We start from the raw sequence: 11518 nt of genomic DNA, 5'->3' as shown, positions 1-11518 counted from the left end.
GTTCCACGATGCTGCTGATGTCTAGATGCCTTGATGTAGGAGTGATGGGAAAGATCACGCAGGTGTAAGAGCTCACAAAGACAGGATACTATTAGAGGACTTGTCGGATGAAGTAGAGAAATAGCTCTCCTGAGACACTGCTCCATTATTCTGCCCACTTTTGTGGGATGTTTGTGCATTGTGCTGGGAGAGGGGTGTTACCTGACACCCTCTGTCTAACCTCTCCTATGAGCATAACCAAAGCCCCTAAAATTTGTCAACCAACTGAATGTTATATATATATCCTGCGGGGTACCATAGCAGGTGAGAATGCACTGGCTATGACCGAAAAAAGTATAATGCAAATGTTGATCTTTCCCAGATGAATATAGACATATAATGCAATTACAATCAGAATCCCAACTGTCTTTTTTGTTTGCTTGTTTCTGGACCTGGACAAGATGGTTTTAAATATATGACAGTTGTCAAGAGAACTTTAAAAAAGAGCTAGTGGGAGGGATTTACTCTATCAGCCATAAAAAGATACTAAAAATACTGCAATAAAAATCCTGTGGTATTAGTATAGGAATAGTAAGTAAATTGTGAAAACACAATACTAAACACCCAATTGCAATCATTCAACAACAAATAATTCATCGGGCATATACTATGTGCCAGGGACTATGCTAGACACTGGTTCAAAAGCCACTGCCCTCATTGTAAACTGAGTACTCACAGTCTGAGAAATGTCAGGAATGGAGAACAAAAGATGCTATGAGAAATATAACAGCGTGATGGATTCTAGTGCGAAACCCAAGAGAAGCCTCGTAGAGACTGGAATTTCGTCTGAGTCTTGAAGGGTCACCAAAGTTAGCCAAGTTAAGAAGGGCCGTGGCAGGATGACAGGGCTCAGGGTGAAGCACCCTGTGTATTAGAATGTGGGAAAATCTTGTGACTGGCGTGGAAGAGGGCCTCAAAAGATGAGTTTGTTTAAGAGCAGATCATGTAGAGCCTAGGAGAGGCTGAGGGAACTTCTAATTTTACCTTAAGACAATGAAAACTCTTCAAAATTTTTATATAAATGTTCTTGTCTTTCAACTGATGTTGATGTATAAATTTCAATGCAATATTGATTGGTAAATGATATCTGTTTCTCTTTGAGACAGAATGACATTTTCATAGAAATATTAATAAATATTGCTTATCAAGTAGGAAAATACTAGTATCTATATTACCAATGGAAAATATCTCTTTTCCTTAACGTTTTTCTTTTTCTGAACTTACTGTTTCCTCTGCTTCCTTGACAGTAGCTTTTATTTGGTATATATTGCTTATCAATTCTCCCGCATTGTGTGTATGTGTGTGTTTGAGTGTGTATGTGTATTTTGTTGTTATAACCTTTTTTCTCTTAAGTGTTTTTTTAAGGGATTGACCAAGTTACTGTTTCATTTATTTCCTGACATACTTTGGATGCAGGGCTAGGACTAGAGTGAGCTGAGTGAGGGGCCTTGAATGCAAAATTTAAGAGGGCACCGAAAATTCAGTAATGAAGATAAGGGGTATTTTCATTCAATATATTAAAAAAAAAATCAAAGTTAATGCAACAAGTCCATGATGAACAACATATCAAAAGTTTAAATAAATACAGAAATCTGCACTGCTCACCTTGCCTCTCTCACTTGCCTCATCCTAACCACAGCCCAGGGTCTAATAAAACTTGACGTACCAAAACAGCCAGGTAGCTCGTTTGCCAATTTGATTTCAGTTTTGTTAACACATGTATTGGAATTTAGTTTTGCCTTCAAACGACCGGAATTTAATAGTGTTGATTAACACTGTCCATCTCTTCAAAAATAAAAGAACATGAATATGCTTTTATTTACCATCTACCTGCCCTTCTCCCAATTATTTTAATAACTTAGAATTTTAGTTTCAGTTTACTTTTACTTGATATCTTTGACTTTCAGGTTCTTTTCGGAATAACGGCATTACGCCTCATAACTCCATGAACTGCGCTGTTTGGGTTTAGCCGTATTCTTTACTGGCTTTGTAGCTATACTTTACTGTCCCTCCCTTGAATTCTGCATTCAGTGTTTGTTCTTGTCGTTGTTGGAGTGATTGACTAAATGGTTTTCCCTAGGACTTACAAGATTTTTTTTTCCAAAAAATGGATGTAGGTGGTACATTTTCAGAGCCTTTAAATGTCCACAAATGTCATACCTTCCTTCTCTTGTTTGGACAACAATATTTCTAAGCACAGAATTCTAAGAGAAAATTCCTGTTTCTTTATAATTCTGTGAACATTTCTTCATCTAGTATTTAGTCCAGTGCTCTTCTGGTTCACTTGTCATTTATCCTTGGTATTTGGAAATGTCATTATGATATGACTAACGTGTGGTTTCAATATTCCTGTCCGGGACCTTTTAGATCTGATGATTCAAGTCTTTTTCCATCTTTCTATTTCTGAGCCTTGTTTCCCCTTTATCCACTCAAACTCAGCCTTCTAGAACTCCATTTACATGGATCATACAGGTCCCAGTGTTCGGTTAAAGCCACTGGAGATGCCATCCCGTATGGTCTCCCACGGCCATGCCCATGCTTTCTGGCCCGGATCTGCCCTGGCTAGCCAGGGTTGGTCACCTGACCCAGCCTGGGCCAATCAGCATTCTTCTCCAGGATTTTTCTTTTCAACTGGAACTAAGGGGAGCAGTTCTCCTGAACAGACGAAAAAGTGAACTGTCAAGTTTTTGGTTTGTAACTGACTGCTTTCTGGCATGAGGAGCATCCCCACTTGCAGTGAGAAGGAGCGATATTGCAGGCAGAAAGGAAAAGAGATGGTCGTATTTGGAAACCTAGTTCCTGATGTTTCACTTTAAGTCATGAAGAGTGTCATTCATTGTAAATGACCAAATTGGTACCAAAGTGGAGGGACCAAAAGGAAGGAGGCAAGGAAACCAGTTGAGAAAATATGTTAATAGTTCTTGTGAGCGTTGATTACAGCATTTTTCTGAGGCTTTAATTACAGGAGTGGGTTGAAAACATAACTAGAAGTTATAGTTGGTGACCTGTGGGTAGATTCTATGTGAAACTGGGGAGAAGGAAGACAAGCACGCGCCAACCTTTCTTGTTGTGTGCCTGATGGACACAAGGATGAATTCTACACCATGTGCAATGACGAGATTAAGAGAAGGAAGCCAGATACAAAGAAGCACACACTGTCTGATTCAGCTTATATAAGCACACTGCCAGACAAAACCAATCTGTGGTGTCTGAAACCAGTTTGGTAGATGAAGAGTAGCAATGAAGTAGTGCTGGGGGCCATTGGGAATATTCTGTTTCTTGATCTAAGTGCTGGTTGCACATGAGAGTTCATTTTATGAAAAACACATTGAGCAGTATGATATGGACATGTTTCTACACGAATTTCCTACTGCAACAAAAATGTTAAAAGCAAGGATGAGGGGCACTGGGGATGAAGAGGATGATTACTGTTGGAAATATTCTAAATTTGAGGTGTCTGTAGGACAGTGGTTTTCAAAGCATGGTTCCCAGGGCAATGGTAGCATCACCGAGGAACTTACTAGGAAAGTAAATCTTTGGGCTCCATCTCATATGTATAGGAGTCAAACGTCCTGGTGGCAGAACAAGCTTCCAGGTTATTGTAATATACGCTAACATTTGAGAAAGAATATTGTAGGATATATGGATGGATCTGTTAGGCATATAGCTAAGTATGAGTCTGAAGTTAAGCAGAAAATGGTTTGGGCTAAAGGTGTAGTTTATGATTGTATCATTTATTTTAAATGATCTTTAACGTAATGAGAACAGATGAAGTCCCTTAAAGACGTTACATACAGTAAACAGAGGGAAGGAACGAAAAAAGACCCATGGAAAACTGCAGCATTTCAGGGGTAAATAAGAAAATAAGATACTGTTTAAAATGACAGTAAATACAAGCAAATATTATTCAGCTTTAAAAGATGTTGGAGGTAAAGATTCACAAGGAAAGATTTTTGTAACACATTTTAAGTGAAAGAAGACAGTAAAAGGGCACAAAACTTACGATCCCACAGGCATACACTGATTATCTTTGACGTGCACCATTAAAACTCTGTTTTTATTTTCTTCATTTTGTTTATCTGTCCTTTCTAGTTTTTCCTGATGTGACAATGTCTTGCATTTTGTAAATAATTCCTAATGTGACAATGTCTTGCATTTTGTAAATAAGGAGAAAAAAAAACACAATAAAATTGTTTTCAAAAAAGAAAAGATACCTTGCACATATCAAACTAGATAAAACAGACATGAAGAAAATGCAGTTTTAAGGCTTGAAAAGTTTATATGAAGATGAAAATGGTGATTGCAAAATTTTAAGCTGTAATGCAGACAGAGAATTGGGTACTTCAGAAAATTGAATTAGCACAGTAGATGAGTTCAGTAAATTCTTTCAGAATGTGGAAGAAGAGAATGAGTAGAACATAATGCAAGTAAAGATGAGATAGTACGAATCCAACAGACAGCTGTACCCCTCCTTCCACTGCTGTTTCTCCCAGTCTCTTCCCACACGGTAGCTAAAGCCATCTATTCGTAGTATGAATCAGACCAGTTCACCCCCCACCTCCACCTTTTAAATCCCTTCAGAGACTTTCTATTGCATTTCAGATGAAACACAAAATTCTTGCCTACAGAACTCTGTCCATCCTCCTCTCCAGTCATCTTCTATCTTCATGCTCCCAACACTCCAGCTACACTCATCTTCTTTCTGTTCTTTTGGAACGAGTACTTTCTCATTTGAAGGCCTTTGGAAAAGCTGCTGCCCTCACTAGAAACAGTCTCATCTTTCTTCATCCTTAAGATCACAGCTTAAATTAAACTTCATCAGGGAAGCGGCCGTCCCACACTATACTTTCCCCTGCTAGTATCCACCGTAATACATAACTATGATTTATTTGGACATCTTCTACCATAGGATAAACTTGGTGAGGACAGGGCCCATGTCTACTTTGTCCACCTCTGTTAGGCTGCACATAAGATGGCTCCTAGCACACAGTAGGTGCTCAATAAATATTTGTTAATTAGTGACTGCTGCAGATGTTCTCCTATCGGTGTGTTTTCTCCCCTGCATCCTTGTTTATGCCACCATCTTGCACAGATATGGCCAGATGTGAGTGTATAATTGCAGCTCCTCCTATTAGATAAACTAATTTCTAGAAGTAAGCTAACTAAATCTTAGAAGCCGTGTTGTCCATTTGCAGTTTCCATGAGAGGTGTCCAGATGGCCTGGAAGGATGAAAATGGCTTGAAAAATCTGTCAAACATAGTCTTAGTGAGTAGTTTATGCATCAGTAGACTCTAGTTCAATAAAAGGTAGGGGCTATCTTTTACTTATGTTCTTTTCATTCTGTCATCTAAAATAGTGCTGTAAAAAATTGTCAGTGTCTCATAAATGCTTGTTGATTTAATCATAAGTTAATAGACATGTTTTCTTGCAGCATTTCTTAATTTTTAATGATCATTTCCTATTGCCAAATGGACCTCCCTTTCCTACCAAACTGATTAACTCCTGTAATAGGATGAGCCAACTCCTTATTGAAAACAATAATTGAAATTATGATGTTTCAAAACATCTCTAGCAATGTGACAAGATTAGCTTCTTTTTTTCTCTTATTTGTACTGTTTATTTGTTGTTGCATACCAAATTACCTCCCAAATTTAGCAGCTTGGAAACGACTAACGTCTACCATACCACAGTGTCTGCAGGTCAGGAATCCAGAACGGCTCAGCTAGTCCGCTGGCTCAGAGCCCCTCACAAGGCTGTGGTCATCTCAAAACTTCACTCAAGGAAGACCCTCTTCCAAGTTCACCATGGCTACTGGCAGACCTCAGATCCTCCCTGGCTGTTGGCTAGAGGTGTCACTCCCTTGCCACCGGGCCTTCCCATAGGACAGCTCACAACAGGGCAGCTGGCTTTTCCCAGCGGGAGGGCAGAGAGAGAAAAGAGAGAGAATGAGAGAGAGCAAGAGAGAGAAACAAGAGATGGCGGGTCAAAAGTGAGTCTTTATATTATCTAATCTCAGAAGTGACATGCCATCACTTTTGTCCTATTCTGTTCATTAGAAGTGGGTCACTAGGTCCAGCCCACACTCAAGGGGAGGGAAACACAAGGGTGCAGATACCAGGAGGCAGGGCTCTTTGGGCTCTCTCAGGAGCTGCCTAGCACAATATTTTTTCTTATTACTTAATACCTAAAATCGTGTCTTATTTGCTTATGGAAGATTGTGAGCATACAGAAATGTATAATAAGCAGTCTCATATCCAGCACTCAACTGTAACAACTTCCAACATTTTGCTATTTTTGTTTCATTAATTTTCTTATTTCTGTTTAAGTATTTTTATGTTAGTTATGGACATCATGACATTTCACCTAGAAAAATTTCAATAAACATCTATGAAAAAGGGGTCCATGTTTCTACATAATCACAAAACCATGATCACGTATGACAAAATTGGCAATAATTCCTAATATCATACAATATTCAGCCTGTTTTCAGATTTTCCAAATTGTTCCCAAAATGTCTTTTATAACTGGTTTGTCCAAGCCAGGTCTTTTTGTGACCCTAAAGTCTCTTTTAACTGAGAAGATCCTTGGCCTATGGCTCTGTACTAACTTGTTTTTCTATGGAAATTATTATTGTATATCCATCCCTCAATAAGAAACAGTTTGAGATAATTTAAATAGAAAGTAATTTAATGATTCCTAGGTATGTCATTTAAATTGTTGATTTTAATAAAATTCTTCTCACTCATAACACACTGAGATTTAAATATTTCTGATCCCAAACACTTCCAGGGTAGCAGAAGCTGATTCTAAAATGCACATGTAAGAGAGACTGACCAATGGAACTGAGGAAGGAGCCCAGAAATAGACCCACATATATATGGAATTTTTATATATGACAGAGGAGTGGTTTAGATTGTTGAGGGGAAGGAAAGAGAATTTAATAAAGAGATAGAGGAACTACCAGTTTTTAATACAGAAAAAAAATGAAGCTTAACCCTACCTCATACCATGGACAAAACCCAATTACTGCATTTATATGTGAAAGGCACAGAAATAAAAGTTTTAGAAGAATATACCTAATACTATCTTTTTGACTTCAGATTAGGGAAAAAGTCTTTTTGACTTTTTCATTTTTATTTAATTTTTTTTAATAGACTTTGTTCTTTTAGAGCAGTTTCAGGTTCACGACAGAATTGAGCACAAAATACAGAGAGTTCGCACATAGCCCTCCCCACCCACACATACATACTCCCCTACCCTCAACATCTCTCATCAGTGTGGCATATTTGGTACAACTGTGGCACATGTTTGACTTTTTTAAATGAAGCACAAAAATAGTGTCAATATTAAAATGTAAAGTGATTTAATAAGCACCACAAAGAATGTGAAAGACAAGTTACAATTTCAAAGATATGTAACATTTAATTAACAAAGTAATGTCACATGTGTGTATATATATTTCTATAAATCATTGAGAAAAATGAAACAAAAGATGAAAAAAATGCTCTTAGTTCTAGTTTTATCTTTGACAAAGATTTTAGGAATTAATAGATAAAATTTGTATTGCTTCAAAACCTATACTTTGACCCATCTTATTTCTTAATCTATTAGAATTCACATTAAAATTTGTAACACAACTTTAAATTCTAGATGGTTTGGAAATAACTTTTTTTTTTTACTGTGGTAAAATATATGTAACATTCACCATTTGAACTATTTTAAAGTGTATAATTCAGTGCCACTGAATACTGTAGCCATTATCACTATCTATTTCTAGAAATTTTTCATCATCCCAAATAGAAACTCTGTGCCCATTAAGCAATAATTCTCCATTCCCCCTCTCTCCAGCCCCTGATAACCCTTATTCTATTTTCTATTGCCATGAATTTGCCAATTCTAGATACCTCATATTGGTGGAATCATATATTTTTCCTTTGGAGACTGGTTTATTTTACCTAGTATAATATTTTCAAGTTTTATCCATGTTGTAGCATGCATGTATCAGAATTTCATTCCTTTTTATGGCTGAGTAATATTCCACTGTGTGTATGGACCACATTGTATCTATTCATTCATCTGTTGATGGACATTTGTTTCCACCCTTTGGCTATTTCAAATAATGTTGCTATGAGCTTTAGTGTACAAGTTCCTGAGTCCCTGTTCATAATTCTTTTGGGTATACACCTAGGAGTGGAATTGGTAGATCATATGATAATTTTATCTTTACCTTTTTGAGGAGCTGCCAAACTGTTCTCCACAGAGCCTGCACATTCCTATCAGCAATGCACAAGAGTTCCGATTGGGAATGTCTTTATGTGTCATTCTATCTAATTTTGAAACCAAAACAAAACATGCAAAGATTAGCTTTCACCCAGAGGTGAAAAGCAATAGTTAAAAAGAAGGCAAAACTATGAGACATTAAAATCTAAGATTTGTGGATTTCCTCCTGTTTGGCGGACTTTTCAGGAATCCGCAAGTGTGTTGGCACAAGCTGCATTGTCAGTAGGTAATGTGAAAATTGAATTTGTTGTTGGTGATAAAGTTCACGTCTGCTTTCTTTAGGGGGACATTGATTTGGGAATATAGTTTACTGTAACCTGGTAATTTCAGTAATGTAAATGCAACAAAATGTTACTTAAAAACAAAACATAAATTCAGTTGGGGGTGGCAAGGCAATTAAGGGGAGCTCTCTCCATTTGGTTGTCCTTCTGGGGCATTATGGCAGCTGCAGCCAATGCTGAACAGGGAGCTGCAGCTGTTTACAGATGCATTAGGAAGGAGAGGTTTTGGAACTCAGTCACAGAATTTCTCCTGTGCAAAAGACAGGCCAAAAATGTCGGAGAGGGAGGATATCTAAGGGATATAAGTAAATTTAATTTTCAGCAAGAGCTCAAGGTGCTCACACTGAGCATTACAGTTGCAGTGAATCAGAATCTTGGTTTGGACTGGTCACAAAAAAGGTAATTTACATTCAGAAGAGTCAAGCCGCTCCTTTATTTCCCAATATATCTGCTACTTAAAAATTTTTTTTTTTGGTGGGGAGGTAATAGGCTTATTTATTTATTTATTTTAATGGAGATACCAGGGATTGAACCCCAAACATTGTGCATACTAAGCACTGCACTCTACCACTGAGCTATATTGTCCCCGCTTATCTGCTATTCTTACATTGGCCCACAAAAGCAATGTGTACCAATGCATCTTTCATTCAAGGTATTAGCATAATCATCCATGAGTTGCAAGGCTGTCTGTCCATTTCCAGAAGTGCGCACCATGATTCGCTCAGTGATCATTGGTAGGCACTACCACATTAAGTCTTCTGATACTTGGTTATCCTCAACATAGAGCTTTGGTAATAAAAAGGTTCTTGCTGAAAACAGTATAACTTCAAATTGGAATCACAGACTTAAAGGGGAGCATTTACAAACCTGGGGCTCTTGGTTTTGACTTGTGACTGGATGCTTAACAGGTAGTCTTTCACTTGCCTTGTGACTCTGGTGACATAATTTCTTTGCCAAGATGTTGAAGCTGAACACACAGCCAGCAGAACAGGGACTACCTCTGTAATTCAACAAATTATATTTACCGTCTCATCTGGCCATACCCAGTTGCCCAGGAATATGGCTTTTGGTCATTACTCTTCACCATATATGTGGTTGTCATGCAAAAAAGCCAAACAAAACAGTCACAAAATCAATTTGTTTCCAGGGAAGAAAGGGGGTTTCAAGGCATGGAGGAGGACCCTAGCTCCCTTGGGGAAAAAAGCAGAAAGGTCAATTTGGTTTATTAAAGAGCTGATCCTTTTAGGTTCAGGATATAATGTACTTCCCTTAATGCCATCTAATAGGAAATCAGAAACAGTCCAAAAGCATCCTATTCCCCGAGGAGGAGTCAACACCAAATTAGTACCACCAGGCGGACTTCAGCGCTTTCTGCTGCCTTAAGCACAGAATCCTGCAATGCAAATGTCATTTTAACTTCTTGGAATGAAATTTAAGGCCTGGTGTAGAGAGGTGTTCTGGTAGGCACACATATATACATAGAGTAAGGGCAAATAAAGTGCACTTTAGAATGATCTGTCAGATTTGTGCTGTCACCTAAAAAAACACAGAGACATGTATTTTTCCAATAAACAACATACTAATGAGCACACACTAATTAGGCACTTACTATTGCTTAGCACTCGTAAGGGTAGATTACCTGAGCAGAGTCCTCAAAGGAGAAAAAGTGGAGGTTCCAAAAATCGGGTCCCAGGACCAAGGTGAGCCAGAAAGGGGCTTATCCTAGGCAGGGCACCTGGTCAGAAGTATGGTCAAAGACGGTCAGCATTTGTCAGGGAAGTCTGTGTTGAAGTCAAACATCAAGGGCACAGGAAGAAGGAGCAGTGATCTGAGCTGGGCGATGAAGTGTGAATAGTAAGAGTACTTGGAGCCTCCTTGCCTGGTACCTGCTGTTCAGTATGTGCCAGCAGGGTTGGGTACAGATACGAGCAACATGCAGTTCTTCTGCTCAAAGGACCCCCTCGTGAAGCTCGATCACATGTGAAGCAACCAGAGAATAATTCAAAATAGCAAATGATGAAGGACTAAATAGTGAGTTGCTGACTGACTGTGCAAGGTTCAGAGACAGTAGTCAGGGAAATCTTCACAGAGAAGAAGGGAGTTCCAGCAGGCCTTGATATATTGAGGGGGAGGTAGAGGGGTCAGGGGCATCCCAGGCAAAGGGACAGCATGTGCAAAGACCCTGAGGTTGAAGGAACACGACAGCAGCAGGGTTCATGAGAGATTACCCCGTAGCAAATATGGCACTGACAGACCACAGGAATCCGGCCCCAACAGAGCAAATTGTGCGCTGTGAGAGCCAGTGGGAACTGGGTCTGGCTGAGGAAGCTTGAGGACCAGCAAAGGACTGGATAAGATTTTTAGGAAAGAGAGATCCCTGAAGGCAATGTGAAGAGAAGACTAGTCAGGAGGGGAACAGGGAAAGCGGGAAAAGAGACAGAGTTTGAGGAAACCACATGGCAGTCCAATGAAGTGGTCCAGTCACAATGCCCAGTTTAGAACCCAGAAATGGAATCGGTGGGCAGAGGGCAGGGGAGCTCAGTAAATGCTAGGACATTTTAGAAGGAAAATCAACAGGTTTTGTATTTTGACTGTACATGAAGTATAAAGAAGATAGGAGTTGAGGAAAACTACAGAATTTCAAGTCTGAGTGAAAGGAAGGTTGGAGAAAGGAGACTTTCCATGCGAACTTGGTTTTGGAAAAAATGGCTATGCGTGTAATATCGGACATGCTGATGTTAAAGTGACATCTCAGCATCCAAGTGGAGATGTCCAGTCAGCAGTTAGAAAGATGCAAATAAAGCTAACAACACAGGACTGGAAACACGATTTGAGTATATGCAAGGTAACTCTCAGAAACTTGTATGTTCGTGTATTATGATTCTGAGAGGAATTGTTTTCTGTATTCCACATGGGA

Source organism: Vicugna pacos, chromosome 7 (assembly GCF_048564905.1).
Source record: "Vicugna pacos chromosome 7, VicPac4, whole genome shotgun sequence".
Taxonomy (NCBI): Eukaryota; Metazoa; Chordata; class Mammalia; order Artiodactyla; family Camelidae; genus Vicugna; species Vicugna pacos.
The sequence above is the reverse complement of the archived record's forward strand: the minus strand, read 5'-3'. Positions refer to the sequence as shown.